The 16235-nt window shown below is 38.2% G+C and overlaps 1 protein-coding gene across 3 annotated transcripts in view; it reads left to right on the forward strand.

The window, feature by feature from the left end:
- Nucleotides 1–2596: 2596 nt before the first annotated feature.
- Nucleotides 2597–16235, forward strand: part of LOC127444424 (spermine oxidase-like) — a 32646-nt gene continuing 19007 nt past the window's right edge. Inside the window, exon 1 of one of the 3 annotated variants that reach the window (XM_051703790.1) lies at nucleotides 2597–2730. The gene's annotated coding sequence lies outside the window, so the exon portion shown is untranslated. Of the gene's footprint in view, nucleotides 2731–11883; nucleotides 12102–16235 lie in introns of those variants that run through there. The other 2 variants (XM_051703791.1, XM_051703792.1) reach the window with 2 other exon arrangements.

Below are 16235 nucleotides of genomic sequence, written 5' to 3' on the forward strand. Positions count from 1 at the left end.
AGGGACACAATGTTCACAATATATGAAGTCATAAACACGAAAGAAATGTAACGTCTAAATTTTCTCCTTTGGTTGAGAAAAGTTGTCAATCTGATAAGATATAAAGATTATAATATCTTGACAATAGATTCCTCGTCTGACAGGTTATGGGTTGATTGCTTGAGAAATGAATACAAGAAAGAAACAGATTGATGGGATTAAGCCTTTAAAGATACAGTACACAAATCTTTCAGCATTTTATTAAGTGATTAAATTAGTCTTAAAAGCTGCATGTAATCTATGTAATCTTTTTAAGTAAAATGAATAACTCTTTTACCCACCTTTTTTATTGAATATTATTTTCATCAATCTTTGTGCTGGCTATTTAGAATTGAGAAACAGTAAATTGTTACTGTAACTCAAAAATTTTCTAACAGGACATTGTTTATACACTATGTTAATAGTAAATGTATTAAACATTTTACAACTGTGTTGGCAACAAATATTTGAAAGTCAGCTATATACGTACAATCAGGCAAAAGGTGAAGCAATGGTGTTCGAAAAATGTTGAACAAAGCACAAAGGTGAAGTAGTCACATCAAAATGTTCTGTGAATGTTGTGGGAAGTCCTGAAACATGACATAGTGTGTCATTATGACCTTTATCTTTAGTGAGCAAAAGAAAAAGAAAATTCTTTGAGGAGTGATTTAATCTTTGGCATCTAGCTGTGGTTTTAAAGTTTTAACATAATTTACTCTTTACAGACCAAACAATTTTGACTCGTCCCTCCTTTTCTTTAGAAAAAGCAAAAATCTAGGTTACAGTGGGGCACTTACTATGGAAGTGAATGAGACCAATTACTGGAGGGTTTAAAGGCCGAAATGTGAAGCTTATAATTGAAAAAAAAAGCAAAAAAAAAAAAAAAAAAAACACACATTAATTCTTCTGTTAAAACTTGTAAATTATTTGAGCTGTAAAGTTGTTTAAATTGTCATTTTTACAGTTGTTTTAGGTTTTGTTGGCATTACATCGTCATGGCAACAAAGTTGTAAAAATAGGCTATAACAGAAAAGGTTAGTAAGTGATTTTATCACACTAAAATCATGTTAACACGCATATTGTTTACGTCTTGTGACTATACTTTTGAAACAGTGAGTATTTTAATGTTTAAGGATTGGCCCCCATTCACTTCCATTTTAAGTGTCTCACTGTAACCCAGATTTTTGCTCTATTTAAGAAAGAAAGGGCAAGTCAAAATACATTTTTGTGGTAATCAATATTATGCCACAAATGCTGTCGATTGAGCTTAACTTGTTCTGAACCAGAAATTTTCTTTAATTTCATTATTACCATTTATATATACTGTGTAATGCTTTTGTAATCCAGCCTAAAAGTGCTTCTGAAACTAACATTTTCAACATTGATGTACATTTTCAGTTTGATGTACATTCGTATAGTTAGAAATGTCACAAAAGTTGTTTCAGATAATCATTTATTGTATTTTCATAATGACCTATGACTTAATGATGTTAAAACACTAATGTATAAAATAGCCTATTTTATTTATTTATTTTTATTTGATTGGTAACACTTTACATTAATGTTCCATTTGTTGAGGGTTTATAAGAGGGTTCATTAATGACTAATAAGTCATTTACAAATGCATGTTACATATACATGTATAAATATATTAAATAAACACATTTTCATGCAGTACCTCCCAAATATTTAGAAATTTTACCTCACACGTTATTAAACACTTATTCGACATTAAAAACATATGAAAATTTACCTTAATGTAAAGTCAACACATTTGAATAATTATTTAAAGAGTTACAAACCTATGTACATAAAGTTCATCAAGATTTATTATATGAAATATGCTGTGAATGAGCAAGAAGACCTAAAAGGTGTTTTTGCAGAGGAGGTAACTAGGACTAGCTATGTTGGGACATCACTCAGAGAAGCACCATTCTTTTGACATCAACATGACAAGGAAGGTGACAACAAAATTGAATCAAGACATTACAGTAGGCTAATTAATATAAACACAAAGCGGACTATAGCAAAATGACACATTCTCTCATTTTAATCTCACTCTAATAATGTCTTTTTGCTGCATAGTGGCATAAACAATAGATTAGGGCTTGTATGTTTTTTATTAATATATGAATGAATACGTGTATTTATTAAGCATTTATAACATGCAAGTTAAATGCTCACTATTTGACAAGTTTTGCATGAAAGCCCACCCTTGTTATCATGTTTGTTATAACTGCATATCAAAGGGTATATACTGTAATGTATTTGTAAATGACTTATTAGCCATTAATAAACTCTTTGTAAACCCTTAATAAAGGGACTCTTAACATTATTTGTATGCATTTGATTTTTTGTTCTGTTTTGCATTCGAGTTTCTTTTTGCATTTGTATAGCGTAGTGATTTATGACAAAGATAAAGCTATTGCAGTAATGTAGCAAGTTTAAACACGACCAGCTGTACTCTCTCGTTTACTACAGCAGTTGTACGCTTTGTGTGTAGTTCAAACAGTGAGTCTCGACTTGAGAACCGGGTATTTGCGCGGACGTACGTCACGGACCCTCATATTTATTCAGCAAGGAGGCAGCGGCATCGGCGAAACCGGCTACTTCTGGTTTCAAGACACATAAATACAAAGCGAGAGACAGCGAATACACAAAGAACAGTGGATCGTACGGCTCTCCAGTTTACGCTGAAGACTATAAAGTCAGGTAAAGACAATATGAAATCAGATGATGTGTGTGTGTGTGTGTGTGTATGTGTGTGTGTGTGTGTGTTTCCCTCATACAAGACGGGGTTGTCTTTTAATGGTGAAGGTTAAAGGGGTATTGAGAATCAAAACAAAATTGTAAACAGAACTGACTCGCAGGACTAATCGCTTGCGGTTCACGTGTGTAGGCTATATTAGACGGAAGGTGTTTCTCTCCATTATTTTCTCTGAAAGCACAGTGCATTGTCTGTGATAAGTCTTTCCATTCAGCCGCTTCTTATAGTACACTATTGCACTGACACGTAAAAAAATGCCTAGTTCAGTGAAATAATGTTAAAGGCTATGGTGGATTTTATAAAAATGCTTATTAGTAAATGCTCATAATGAAACATTTATTTTCTTATCAGTGAAGGCCACTCGCTGGTTTGACAGTACGTGGCACCGCTGATTCCACTGATCGCTACTTTATCAGCAAAAAACTTCTCAGATTTAATCTCAAATGACTGGGTGGCTCAGCTCTTTACCTAGAGAGTGCATACATTCCCCCAATTTCCATAAACATAATAATAATAATAATAAAGAGACAATTGACAGATAATTGTTACCACTTTTACTTCTTGTAGATCAGGGGTGTCAAACTTGGTTCCTGGAGGGCCACAGTCCAGCAGAATTTAGCTCCAACCCTAATTAAACACACCTGAAGCAGCTAATCAAGGTCTTCAGGAGTGCTTGAAGATTACAAGGAGGCATTTTGGAGCAGGGCTGGAACTAAACTCTGCAGGGCTGTGGCCCTCCAAGAACTGAGTTTGACACCCCTGCTCTAGATAGTCAAGTTTGGTCGTCTTCTCGGCGCTCCACCAAGGCCCGTGAGGAGCCCTGGCGGGCAATCCGAGGACCTCACTAAACCATCCAATCGGTAGTATCGACGGGCGGTCTGTACACAGGGCAGGGACTTAATCAATGCCAGCTTATGACCCCTGCTTACTGGGAATTCCTCGTTGATGGGAAATAGTTGCAATCCCCAGTCCCGATCACAAGTGGAGTTCAACGGGTTACCTGCGCCTCTCGGTGCAGGGTAGACACATGCTGATCCACCCATTGTGGCGCGTGTGCAGCCCCGGGCATCTACGGCATCACAGACCTGTTGTTGCTCCATCTATTATGTCTGAATGACTTTTGTCCCTCTAAGAAGTTGGACACGCACGGGGCTGCTTAACTATTTAACATGCCGGAGTCTCGTTCGTTATCGGATTTAACCAGACATATCGCTCCACCAACAAAAAACGGCCATGCACCACCACCCACAGAATCGAGAAAGAGCTATCAATCTGTCAATCCTTTCCGAATCACACAAGCCTGTACCGAATCGCACCAGGAACCCAACTAACATTGTGGGAACGTTAGTTTTAAGGAGCTTTATGGTTCCGTTTTTGGGTAGCCAGGAAAGTTTTTTCTTCTTTTTTCTTTCGGAAATAGAACGCTTCATTTTGGTTGTGCATAATGGTTGCCCTAACATTTCCCCAATCTTCCAAATGTGCTGGAAGCTATTTTTTTTTTATGGAATAGTGTGCCAGAAAATGTTTGTTCTCCCTGAAAGATATCAATGGAATAACAATCCTGAGATATCTCACTGGTCTCTGTAACAGTACTAGACTGTGTAATCAGCAAACAAAAACGTGACCACAGGCCGCGGACACATTCTTTGATCAGCCAATCAGAAGACTTTTCTGTGTTTTCTGCCTGTCAGTCATTTAGCTATTTTGCTACTGTTGTGTTAAGGGGCAGTCACAGTAGGCTTTGAGCCAAGTAGGTATAGCTTCAGGCCAGAGATCTCCAAATGGGGATGGAATCACCAAAAGAGATCGGTGTTAGTACAGAAGGGGGTGGAGTTACTCCAAAAGGGGGTTGCGCCAACTCCAAAAGGGGGCGTCACTTCCACAGTTTGGAAAAGGGTTTGGTTAGGGGCTTCCTATATCTTTTCTGGCTGTTAGGAGCGACCACCCCTTTTTGGACCTTTGCAGCTATATCCTTTGTGTGCACAATTTTTATTTTTTTGGACAATGCAACGGACCAGGATATGATATCACATGGGAGAGTTTCAGGTTTTAGTAAATAACACTTCGCAAATAACAAAAAATATTATAACAAAAATTTTAAAATATACCATCTTCTCACTTTTCAGTGACAATAAAAACACAGCTTTGAAATATGTGTCCTTGGAATTGAACCAAGAGGTCAGTGTGTGGCGTTCACCAAACTTAAACTTTGGTATGCAGCATTGTACGATATATTTCACATGAGCTTGTGTTCCCAGTCTCCCGCATTCTGATGTATTTGAATGGGATTGAATGGAGCGCAAAGTGCGGTGTGAATGCTTTTGAGGATGAAATAATCACTTGATTTGTTAATTTTTGCCTGGTTAGAGACATCAAATCTTTTAAAGATATTCAGAGTTTCGTTTGAGGCATGTAGCAGAAAGAAAAGCAGATATCCATGAGCATAACTGCATATTCTGCTTTGTTTACTTGTGAAATACTCTGTGATGAGGTTTACTGTGCTGTACTTAGACTCTCTACACATTTATTTTCCCGTGTGTTTTCTGTGCAATCACCCGCGGAGACTTGCGCATCATTATATAAATTATTTTATTTTACTGTCTTCTATTGTCAAAGTGGGCAGTTCATGGCCAATGTAAGCTGCTATAGAACCTTTGGTGTTTTAGTCAAAGGTCTGACTAAGTGAGACTACTGTTGTGTTTGAAAATCCAGATTAGACGCACTGTTCGGTGATGGTGTCAACACTTTATATGGAGGGTGGTGTTTTGGAAAGAGGGGGCATGTCTAATTCAGCGGCTCAGTCTCTTGGAAGTTCCAGAACAGCTAAAATCGCTTACAGCACCATTAACCTCTAATTTCTGGGAACCTTTCTGAAAAACATATGCAAATATACATTAATAATCAGTCTACAAGCCATGTCTTATTTTGAACTACTTGTTCCTCTGCTTGCTCCATTTGCATGTGAAGGTTTCTCTGTATCTTTTGCAAAGAGACAGCTTAAGTTCCTGTGTGTGTGCATTTGGATCATTCCTTTAAAGACAAATTTTGGGTTCAAATCAAGTTTGGCACAAAAAAAGCATTTGTGGCATAATTTACAGTGAGGCACTTACAATGGAAGTAAATGAGACCAATTTATGGAGGATTTAAATTGGGCCCTATGATTTCTGCGTTGTGGAAAACACGGACAGAATCGCGGAATCCAATGATAAAAACGGAATTAACTATAAAATGCAGAATTTTACATATTTGGAATGAAATTAATGTATAAATTCACAATTAATCAAATTAAAATTGTGATATGTCCGAGTGTGATGGTTAAACCACAAAAGGCTGAGATTTAATTAAACCAATAGCCTATACGGTCTGCATAAGCTTCAACAGAAAGTGAATGTGAGAAGCCACTGCTTAGATTCTACATCTAACAAGATGGCCACCTTGGTATGGTGCTCTCCAGTTCTTTTGTTGTTTTTGTTTGTTTGTTCTGTGTTTAGTAATTTATTTCCGACCAGTTCTACCAAAGACAAGCTGCTGAATATTCGGCAGCACACGCCAGACAATCTTTTACCGGTTTTTGATTATTCAGACGTTCAGTTTTTTTTAGTTGGAGGAGCAGCAGTGCTGTACAAGCGCATTAAAAGATGCAAACGTGGGAATCGAGCCGGCGCGCTGGTCAAACTCCGACAGTGTGGTTTTGAACTGCGCTGCCAAGCATCCATCTAGCGAATCTCCGCTCTCTTCCTAACAAAACGGTTGAATTACTTCTCACCTGCAGAAATAAGGACTTTGTAAATTCTGCTGCATTGTGCTTCATGGAAACCTGGATGAGTGAAGCCATTCTGGACAGTGCATTACATCTGCCAGATTTCCAGCTGTTCAGAGCGGATTGCACTGCGGATTTAATGGGGTAAACGAGAGGTGGTGGAATATGTTTTTACATCAATGAATGTTGGTATACAGATCTAACAACGCTGAAGAAGATGTGCTGTCCTAATTTAGAGGCGCTCTTCATAAACTGTAAGCCTTTCTACTTGCCACGGGAATTTTCCTTGTGTATTCTTGTGAGTGTTTATATTCCTCCACACACGTGTGTGAGCGCAGTGCTGCAACAGCTGGCTGATCAGATCACAGACACGGAGCAACAACACCCGGACTCACTTATTATTATTCTTGGAGATTTTAACAAGGCAAATCTCACATGTGAACTGCCCAAATACAGACAGCACATTGCATGCCTCACCAGAGACAGAAATATACTGGATCACTGCTACACAACAATAAAGAATGCATATCGCTCTGTCCCACATGCAGCTTTAGGACTCTCTGATCACTGTCTGATTCATATTCTTCTGACTTATAGGCAGAATCTAAAATCAGCTAAACCTGTAGTAGAGACTGTAATGAGATGGACAAATGAAGCAGAGCTGGAACTACAAGCCTGCTTTGACTGCACTGATTGGAGTGTTTTTGAAGCTGCAGCCACTGACCTGGACGAGCTCACAGATACTGTGACATCATATATCGGTTTCCGTGAGGACATGTGCATTCCTACTAGGACTTATTTAATGTACAACAACAACAAACCATAGTTTACAGCAAAACTCAGGCAGCTTCGTCAGCCAAAGATGATGCTAACAGGAGTGGGGATACAATCTTGTACAATCAGGCTAAATACAGACTGACAAAGCAGATCAGTGTAGCTAAAGAAGCTATTCTGAAAAGCTGAAAAAACTGTTTTCAGCTAACGACCCTGCATCAGTGTGGAGAGGCCTGTAAGACTTTACCAACTACAAGACACCATCCCCCAGCACTGTAGGGAATCAACAACTGGCTAACGACCTTTACTGTAGATTTGAAAAGCCCAGTCACACACCCCACACCTGCTCCGACCTTCAGAACACACAAACATTTTCACCTCCTGCCACCACCCTCCTCCCCTCTCCTGCTACTCAACAGGCACTTAAGATCTGTGAAGATGATGTGTGCTGGGCCTTCTGGAAACAGAAGACAAGAAAAGCACAGGGCCCAGAAGGTGTTTCACTCACTTGTCTAAAATCCTGTGCTGATCAGCTGGCCCCATCTTCACACAAATCTTCAACAGATAACTGGAGCAGTGTGAATTTCCCTGCTGCTTCAAACGCTCCACAATCATCCCCGTCTCAAAGAAACACAAGATCAAAGGACTTAATGACTATAGACCCGTTGCTCTGACGTCTGTGGTCATGAAATAATTTGAGAGGCTGGTGTTGGCCCACCTGAACGACATCACTGAACGCTTTCTGGATCCCCTTCAATTTACTTATAGAGCAAACAGGTCTGTGGATGATGTAGTCAATATGGGACTGCATTACATACTTCAACATCTAGACAGACCAGGGACTTATGCAAGGATACTATTTGTTGACTTCAGTTCGGCTTTTAACACCATCAACCCCGCTCTCCTATGGACTAAATTAACCCAGCTCTCTGTTCCCGGCTCTATCTGTCAGTGGATCACCAGCTAGTTAGCTAGTGAGAATGGGTAAATTCACCTCCAGCACATATACAATCAGCACTGGTGCCCCCCAGGGATGTGTGCTCTCCCCACTACTCTTCTCCCTCTACACAAATGACTGTATTGCCAAGGACCCCTCTGTTAAGCTCCTGAGGTTCGCAGACAACACTACAGTCATCGGCCTCATCCAAGATGATGATGAGTCTGCATACAGAAGGGAGGTTGAACAGCTGGCCGTCTGGTGCAGTCAAAACAACCTGGAGCTGAACACGCTTAAAACAGTGGAGATGATAGTGGACTTTAGGAGGAACACCCCAGCATTAACCCAACTCACCATTCTGAACAGCACTGTGGCAGCAGTGGAGTCATTCAGGTTCCTGGGCACTACCATCTCACAGGACCTGAAGTGGGAGACCCACTGTGTATATACTGTATATTTAAGTTTAAGCACTCTACCTATAGTTAAACATTTTAAATGATTAAAAACTAATCGTAGAATTAATTAAATTATTGGACTTTCAAAATTTAAGTCTTTTTTTTTTTTTTAACTATAAATCTCCACCTTTGACCAGCCCCAACCAGTAGGTTACTGAATGTGAAAGTGAAAGTCACTTCCACACCAGAACATGGAAGTGAAAGTGTAGATTAATGGTAGAAAACGGACTTAAAATCGATCTGTTTCTTCTGAAGACATGGATTAAACCACTGGAAACTTGTGGATTACTTTTATGCTGTGCTAATGTGCTAAAATTTCTAGTCACCATTCACTTGCATTGTATGGACCTACAGAGATGAGTTATTCTTCTAAAAATCTTCATCTGTGTTCTGCAGAAGATAATTAAATTTTTTGGGTGAACTATCCCTTTAACCCAATGTTACCAAAGCAACAATAAATAAATACATAAAAATAATATCAAATCACAAAACTCATGGGCCCAGGAGCAATATTAAGGAACACAATTATGAAATTCTAAAACTGACAAACAACAGCAACAACTTAACAAACTAGCACGTCTTTCCCCGCATCTTCTTCCAACTGTTTTCATTTTTAACTGTGTAAGATAACCAACCAATCAGAAGGCGTCGTCAAGCTGGTGACGTATAGACAACTTTCGTCCAATCATTTAACGTCTAGTTATATAGTGGGAGTTGCCGGAATATGGGTGGGGAAAAAATAACACTTTCCGGAGGTGAGAAGTGAAGCCGTCAAAAACATCCAGTTTTCCACCAAAATGCCAAAATAAAAGCTACATTTAACTAGATGTGTGAAATTATTACTGTGATGCTCTGCTGTGCAGCACTGTGTTTGACCATATAATATTAAATAAATAAATAAACAAACCTCAGTTTTGGATATTTGATTGTGCTGTGAAGAGCAGTATAGATCCTCTTCATTTACTAAAAAATAATGCAATATGTTAAAAACTAATTGTTTTGTTTTCATTTTATTCAAATTCTATGTATTAATTTGATTAGACAGTTTTTTTTTATGATAAAATGTAGTGAAACCTTAAAACCTGGAATTCAGATAAAATAAAACAGAAAACACGGAATTTGGGAAAAAAATAAAACAGAATTTAGAAAACAATAAAACAGATTTCAAGGCAGAAATGTGAAGATTATAATTTTTTAAAAGCACTTAAATTAATGTTAAAACTTGTATTATTTATGCTGTAAAGTTGTTAAAATAGGTGTTTTTACAGTTGTTTTAGGGTTTACGGTGCTACGTTGTCATTGCAACGAAGTTGTAAAATTGGATACTTTACACAGAAAAGGTTAGTAAGTGATTTTATCATATTAAAATCATGTTAACATGCATATTGTTTATGTATTGTGGCTATACTTTTGAAACAGTGAATATTTGAAGTTTACGGACTGGCCCCATTCACTTCCATTTTAGGTGCCTCATTGTAACCCAGATTTTTGCTTTTTTTTAAGAAAAGGAGGGATTATGCCACAAATGATGTCTATTGAGCTTCAATTGTATTGAACCTGGAATACTCCTTTAAAATGTGCATCCACCAAAGCCTACTCTTAATCTGCAGATTTGAGGAGCAGGGACTTGTGGTATGTTTTTTTATACTGCTCCAGGGATAACACTTATAAAGTTCACAGCGCCCGAAGATTGAACGAGTTCTGAGAAAAGTCCCGCAAGCAGAAGTACTGTTTCAGGCACTGGTTCAATGGAAGAAAAAGCATAAAAAAAAAAATAATAATATTTGAGCAACAGCAAATGTTGCTTAAAAGTTACTTCTCCAGAGACAACATATACACTAAAGATGACAGGTAATGTAATTACATTATATTGTAAGAACTATGGCTTAATTTGCTAATTCTGTAAACTGTAACAGTGAAATCGTTATTAACATTGGTGTAGCAGATGGTTGTATTTGTATTTTTGCCATAGCATATAATATAATTGATAACTGTTGCTTCAGGCACTGGTTCAATGGAAGAAAAAGCATAAAAAAAAAAAATAATAATATTTGAGCAACAGCAAATGTTGCTTAAAAGTTACTTCTCCAAAAAGGAAAATTCTGTCATCATGTTGTTTCAAACCCATACGTCATTGTTTCTTCCGTGGTAAAAGGAGACATTAAACAGAGGGACATTTTTATTGTTTGGAAAATGAAGCAATGAAAGTAAATGGTGACTGCCTAACATCTCATTTTGTGTTCTATGGAAAAAAGAAAGTATTACTGGTTTGAAACCTCATGGTGGTGAGTAAATGAGGACAGACTTTTCATTATTAGGTGCACTGTCCCTTTAAGCAATGTCTATGGACCCATTTTATCTTCTAGCACGTAGTGACAAAGGTCAGATTCACCATACAGTTGGGGTTAGCTGAGAACCCAATGGTTTGCAGGAAGTTTAAGTATAAACCCATGAACTGTATATGGGTCACATTGCATAGGATCAGTGAGCTGTGACAAAGGAAAACATGCCTTATTTACTTTATCTTTTTTTCCACTATACCCTCATCCTGAATACACAAGAAGACTTTCTGCTTCTACCTTGAAACAAGATGTAGCACAAGGGAAGGACTTACTCATGCACAGAGTGTTTTGTATATAAACCCTCTCAACCATGACCACTTAAAGGCTGTGTGTATAGTTGTTGTTAAGTTTTATTTGGAAAAGCTGTTTCTAATGCTCCGCAATCTGGTTTTATCAGAGTGTATGTCTGTTAAACATCCTATGTACACTCACCTCAAACAATGTGTTGGATTGGAATGGTGGAGTTAGGAACAGCAGTCACACTGAGGTTATACAACTCTTTCCAATTCAGGATCACATCAAAGGACCTAACTGTGGAGTGCACTTTCTATAGGAGTGACTGGTTGTGAGTCATCTGATAGATGCTTCACTGCTTCTCTCAGTTCAACAGGAAATGTCTCATTGACCTACAAATGTACAAGAAGACATCACACCTTCATGCTTGCTCAAGGGCAAAAATCGGCCACGCTTTTCCACTGACTTGAGAGCCGAATGGTGATGTAACGGGTTACTGTCAACACGGTAGTTTCACGTGACTACCGCAAACATAAACAAACATGGTGTGACACTGTGTGTTTGTGTACAGATTTTAATCTTGTTTTTGGAGGAGCCGTTGCCACCCGCCAGGGGACGGAGGAGCCACTGCCATCCGCCAGGAGGCGGAGGAACCTCTGCCATCCACCAGGAGGTGGAGGTGCCGTTGCCATCTGCCAGGGGGTGAAAGAGCCATTGCTGTCTGCCAGGGGTTGGAGGATCCCGCTGCCGGCCACCAGGAGGAGAAGGAGCCCGCCGCCATCCGCCAGGGGGCAGAGGACCAACTGAGGACCGGGTGGGTGGTGTGCTGTCACGAGCCGAAGAAGAATGTTGTCTGTCTCTTCTCTCTCTCTCTCTCTCTCTCTCTCTCTCTCTCTCTCTCTCTCTCTCTCTCTGTCTCTCCCTCTTTCTCCCTCTCGTGCTCTCTCCTTCTCTCGTTTCCCCGCCCTCTCCTTCCCCTAGACCAGTGCCTGAGTACCAGAGGCGGGGAAAACATCCGGTGTTGGGTTGACTGAAAGGACCATGGTTCTTCTCCAGAGTGGTAGGGGAGTAAGTACAGGCCGGATAGGTCCCTGGCCTGAATCGGGCGATGGGGGAATGTGTCAGGCCAGGCGGGGCGGGGCGGGGCGGAGCGAGGATGGAGAGGAGTGAGGCCGAGGTGTGCACCTGGGGCGAATAATCTCACCCAGCTGTGAGAGACGCAGCGAGAGAGAGAGACGCATTGAAGCTGTGGGTGTTTATGTCACTATGTTTTCAGTCTAATGTTGTGTCTGATTAAAGTTCGTTGAATGGCATCTGGCTCCAGCTTCCTCCTTTCCTGATTGAACAGTGATCTTTCACAAGGACATATTTAAATTTACAGATTAATGCAATCCAACATTATTACATTGCTCAACAAGATTGCCAGAGACAACATATACACTAAAGATGACAGGTAATGTAATTACATTATATTGTAAGAACTATGGCTTAATTTGCTAATTCTGTAAACTGTAACAGTGAAATCGTTATTAACATTGGTGTAGCAGATGGTTGTATTTGTATTTTTGCCATAGCATATAATATAATTGATTGAGAATCACACCGGTTTACTTAACAGATAGCCGTGATCTTCGGAATTTAGTGAGTAGCTGGTCAAACTGAACAAAACAATGCACAAAATAAGATGACAACAGTGTAAGAAAATGTAACAAAGTTGGCAAATATAACAACTTACTGAGATCAGCTGCAGAAGACACTGGCAATTCAGTGTTTATCACAAGCATTATTGGCTGAATTCAATGCTAACTAATCGGTTAGTTAGCAGGCTGGTTGGTGTCCAAAACATTATTGCTCGTTCCACTGTCGCTTTTGCTTAGGCCTTTTTTGCTAGTGTTTTTCAATTTGTTTATGATTTGGTCATTTGTCTGATTGAAGCCGACATGCATCATTTCGTGCTGTATCTTCGTTACTGTGGACTATTTTTTTCCTTTGCGATCTTTCTAGTTTATCTCTGATCTCCGTAAACATCATATCGCAAGTAGAGCACTCACCTCGTCCGCGTTACCTGAATGCTTTTGATGTCTGACCATTTTGTGGGGTTTTTATTGTGTTATAGAGCGAAGTACTCATTGCTGCAGACAGTAGCTACTGTTGTTGTTTGGGAAACCTTTACCATGGAGACGAAACATTATCCCGCCCTCTGTCCCCTGACGTAATCGGCTCCTGTGTAGAGACCAGCAAGCTTTTGGGGCCAGTGCAGAACCAGGCCTTTTCTGCAGTGGAAACACGCGGAAACAGTTCGAGAATTCGCACCGGCCCAGGACCCCGCACCCGAACCATGTCGGTGGATAAGGGCTATCAGAAGATAAATAACAAAAATGATCTCTGATCAGCTTCTTCAAAGAGTATTAAAGTTAATCCTTCATAAAGTAATCAGTCAGCAGAAACAGGTCTTCACTTTGTAATTTCAGATATAAGGCCAGAAGCCTACAGCTAAGAAATCAAACAGACTATAGAGGAGTTCTCTATTACTCCTATTACTAGTTTGTTTTCTTAGCTGTAGGCTACACACACTCAAAAAAAGGATTTTTGCTGCTTATTCAATTAGACCATTTTGTCACAACTTGATTTAATTGTGTTCTATCCATTTTAATTTGTAAAATGGAAGTTTACTTAATCCATTTGAGTTGGGACTACATAAATAATTTTTATGGTGTTAATGTAGCATTGATGAAACTGAACTGGATAACAATAGACAAGTTCTGTTGTACAAAGTTCCCTGTACTTCATGATAATGGACTGGTATTGTCACAGAATAGCATGCTTTGCATGGGTCTCGAAAGGAAGAGTAAATGTTAAAAATACGTGTTTTTGTGCAAGATAAATGTAAAGGGAGAAATTTGTTAGTGTTTAATTTGTATTATGTTGAGATTTAGAACAGTTTCTGTTATGTTGGAGTTTTTAGGGTTACTATTATGGTGAAGAGTGGAGCTTGAGCTTACAATGAGGACAGGTAGATGTCACACATGAAATGTATTGTTCACTTCGTTGAGCAATTGCTGCATAGTTACTAAACTGCACTCTGTAGTGCTTCCAACCAGTATGTATATATTTGAGATACATTGACACATCTAATTTTTTGGGTTTACCCCATTCAACTAAGTTCTTTTTACACAAAGTTTTTGTGTTGAGATTACAGTACATAGTAATTTTAAGTTAAGAAACACATTGAACCACTGTCCATGACTGAACCAAGTTTAGTCAAATAACTATTTTTTTTAGTGTACTGAGCACTTTCTGAACCTCTTAAATCTTCTCCTATGCATTAAAAATCTAAAATTTACCAAATGTGTTTTTGTCCAAGTCAAATTTTTATTTAGTATTTTAGTTTATAATTTTTTTTAATATTAATTTAATGTTTAATATTTTAATATTTAAAATTATTTATATTTAAAATACCTTTTTATTTTTTATTTTAATGTAATTATATATTAATATTATTTATTAATGTTTTATTTAATATTATTTAATTATATTTAATTAATCTTCTTTAATCCTCTCAGACTTAAAACATGCTTAATTTTTTACACCTACACATTTTGTCAGGTAACCTAAAATGTACTTCATGTGTTCAAGTCAAAAGTATTAATTTTGTTTAATTTATATTATTAAAAAAAAATATATCTAATGTAATATTATTTTATTTTACAATATATATATATATATATATATATATATATATATATATATATAAAGAATAATATTCGTTTAATATTATTATCTATATTTATAATATTTAGTATGACTAAATCAACCTGGTTACACCTAGTTACATTAGGTACCACCAAGTTTTCCAGCTTGCTTCACTGTATGTCCATGTGTGAAGTTCTGAATAACAAAATGTTTTATCCAGCATAAGGTTTTCATGCTTTGCTATTTTGCCCAAAAGTTTTTTCTATTGTTGTTTTGGCTGGTGAATCGATTGTAATCTTGAAATTGTGTTCCATTTTTGTCCCCTGCTGTTACTGCAGTTCATTTAACAAGAGTAAATCATTATGTCAATCTTTTTCATTCATTCATATTTAGAGCTCACTGATGTTCAGTCAAATGGCTGCAGCATTTCAAAGAACACGTGTGGCTGCACTCAGTTAAAGTCACATGCTGAGCATTCTCAACAAGAAAACAATTCATCGTTCACATAATGCAGCAATCATTCTAGCTCCCTTCAGTGTTAATAATATGTGTTCTGATGATCATTGTGTGTCAGAGAAGCTGTACTGCAGCCGTTGCTGTTCTCTTCATAAGGAGCCTGGATAGTGCACTCCAATAATGAACTCAGCCTGTACAAACCCCTGACAGGAGGTCATTGAAATGTGTACTCAGAGCATTGTAGCCACAACCACATTCATTCAAGTCATATTAATTTACAGTCATCTCTTCCTAATGGAACGTGTGATTCTTTGTCTCCTGGGTACAATGATGATGTGTGCAGATAATGTGTGTGTGTGTGTGTGTGTGTGTGTGTGTGTGTGTTTGTCTGCTTGCGTATAATGGCTGGATCTAGAGTGGCACATTCTCCTTTCACTGAAAGGAAATATTACAGCAAAGTTCAGTTTTACCATAATAACATCCTGTATCCATATTAATATTCCATTATGACTCTTTCCCTTTCAGGTCCTTGATAAATTTCTCTTATGAGGTCTGTCTAACATCAGGTGCATCTTTTCCTTTTAGCTGTCACCCATAAACTGCCATGTTTATATGGAAAACTTGCCTGAAAGCTTATACGGAAATGTCGAGAGCACTTTCCTTTCCCTGTCAGAAACTACAGAAGGTTCATTTACAGCTGTTTGCCAATTTTTTGAGAATAGAGAGGAGAAAGAACTCCGACCCGAAATCCTTGTGATAAGCCAGATAAAAGGTAATCTACAAATGTGGTGTCAGGTTG

This window comes from Myxocyprinus asiaticus, chromosome 7, assembly GCF_019703515.2.
Source record: "Myxocyprinus asiaticus isolate MX2 ecotype Aquarium Trade chromosome 7, UBuf_Myxa_2, whole genome shotgun sequence".
NCBI lineage: Eukaryota > Metazoa > Chordata > Actinopteri > Cypriniformes > Catostomidae > Myxocyprinus > Myxocyprinus asiaticus.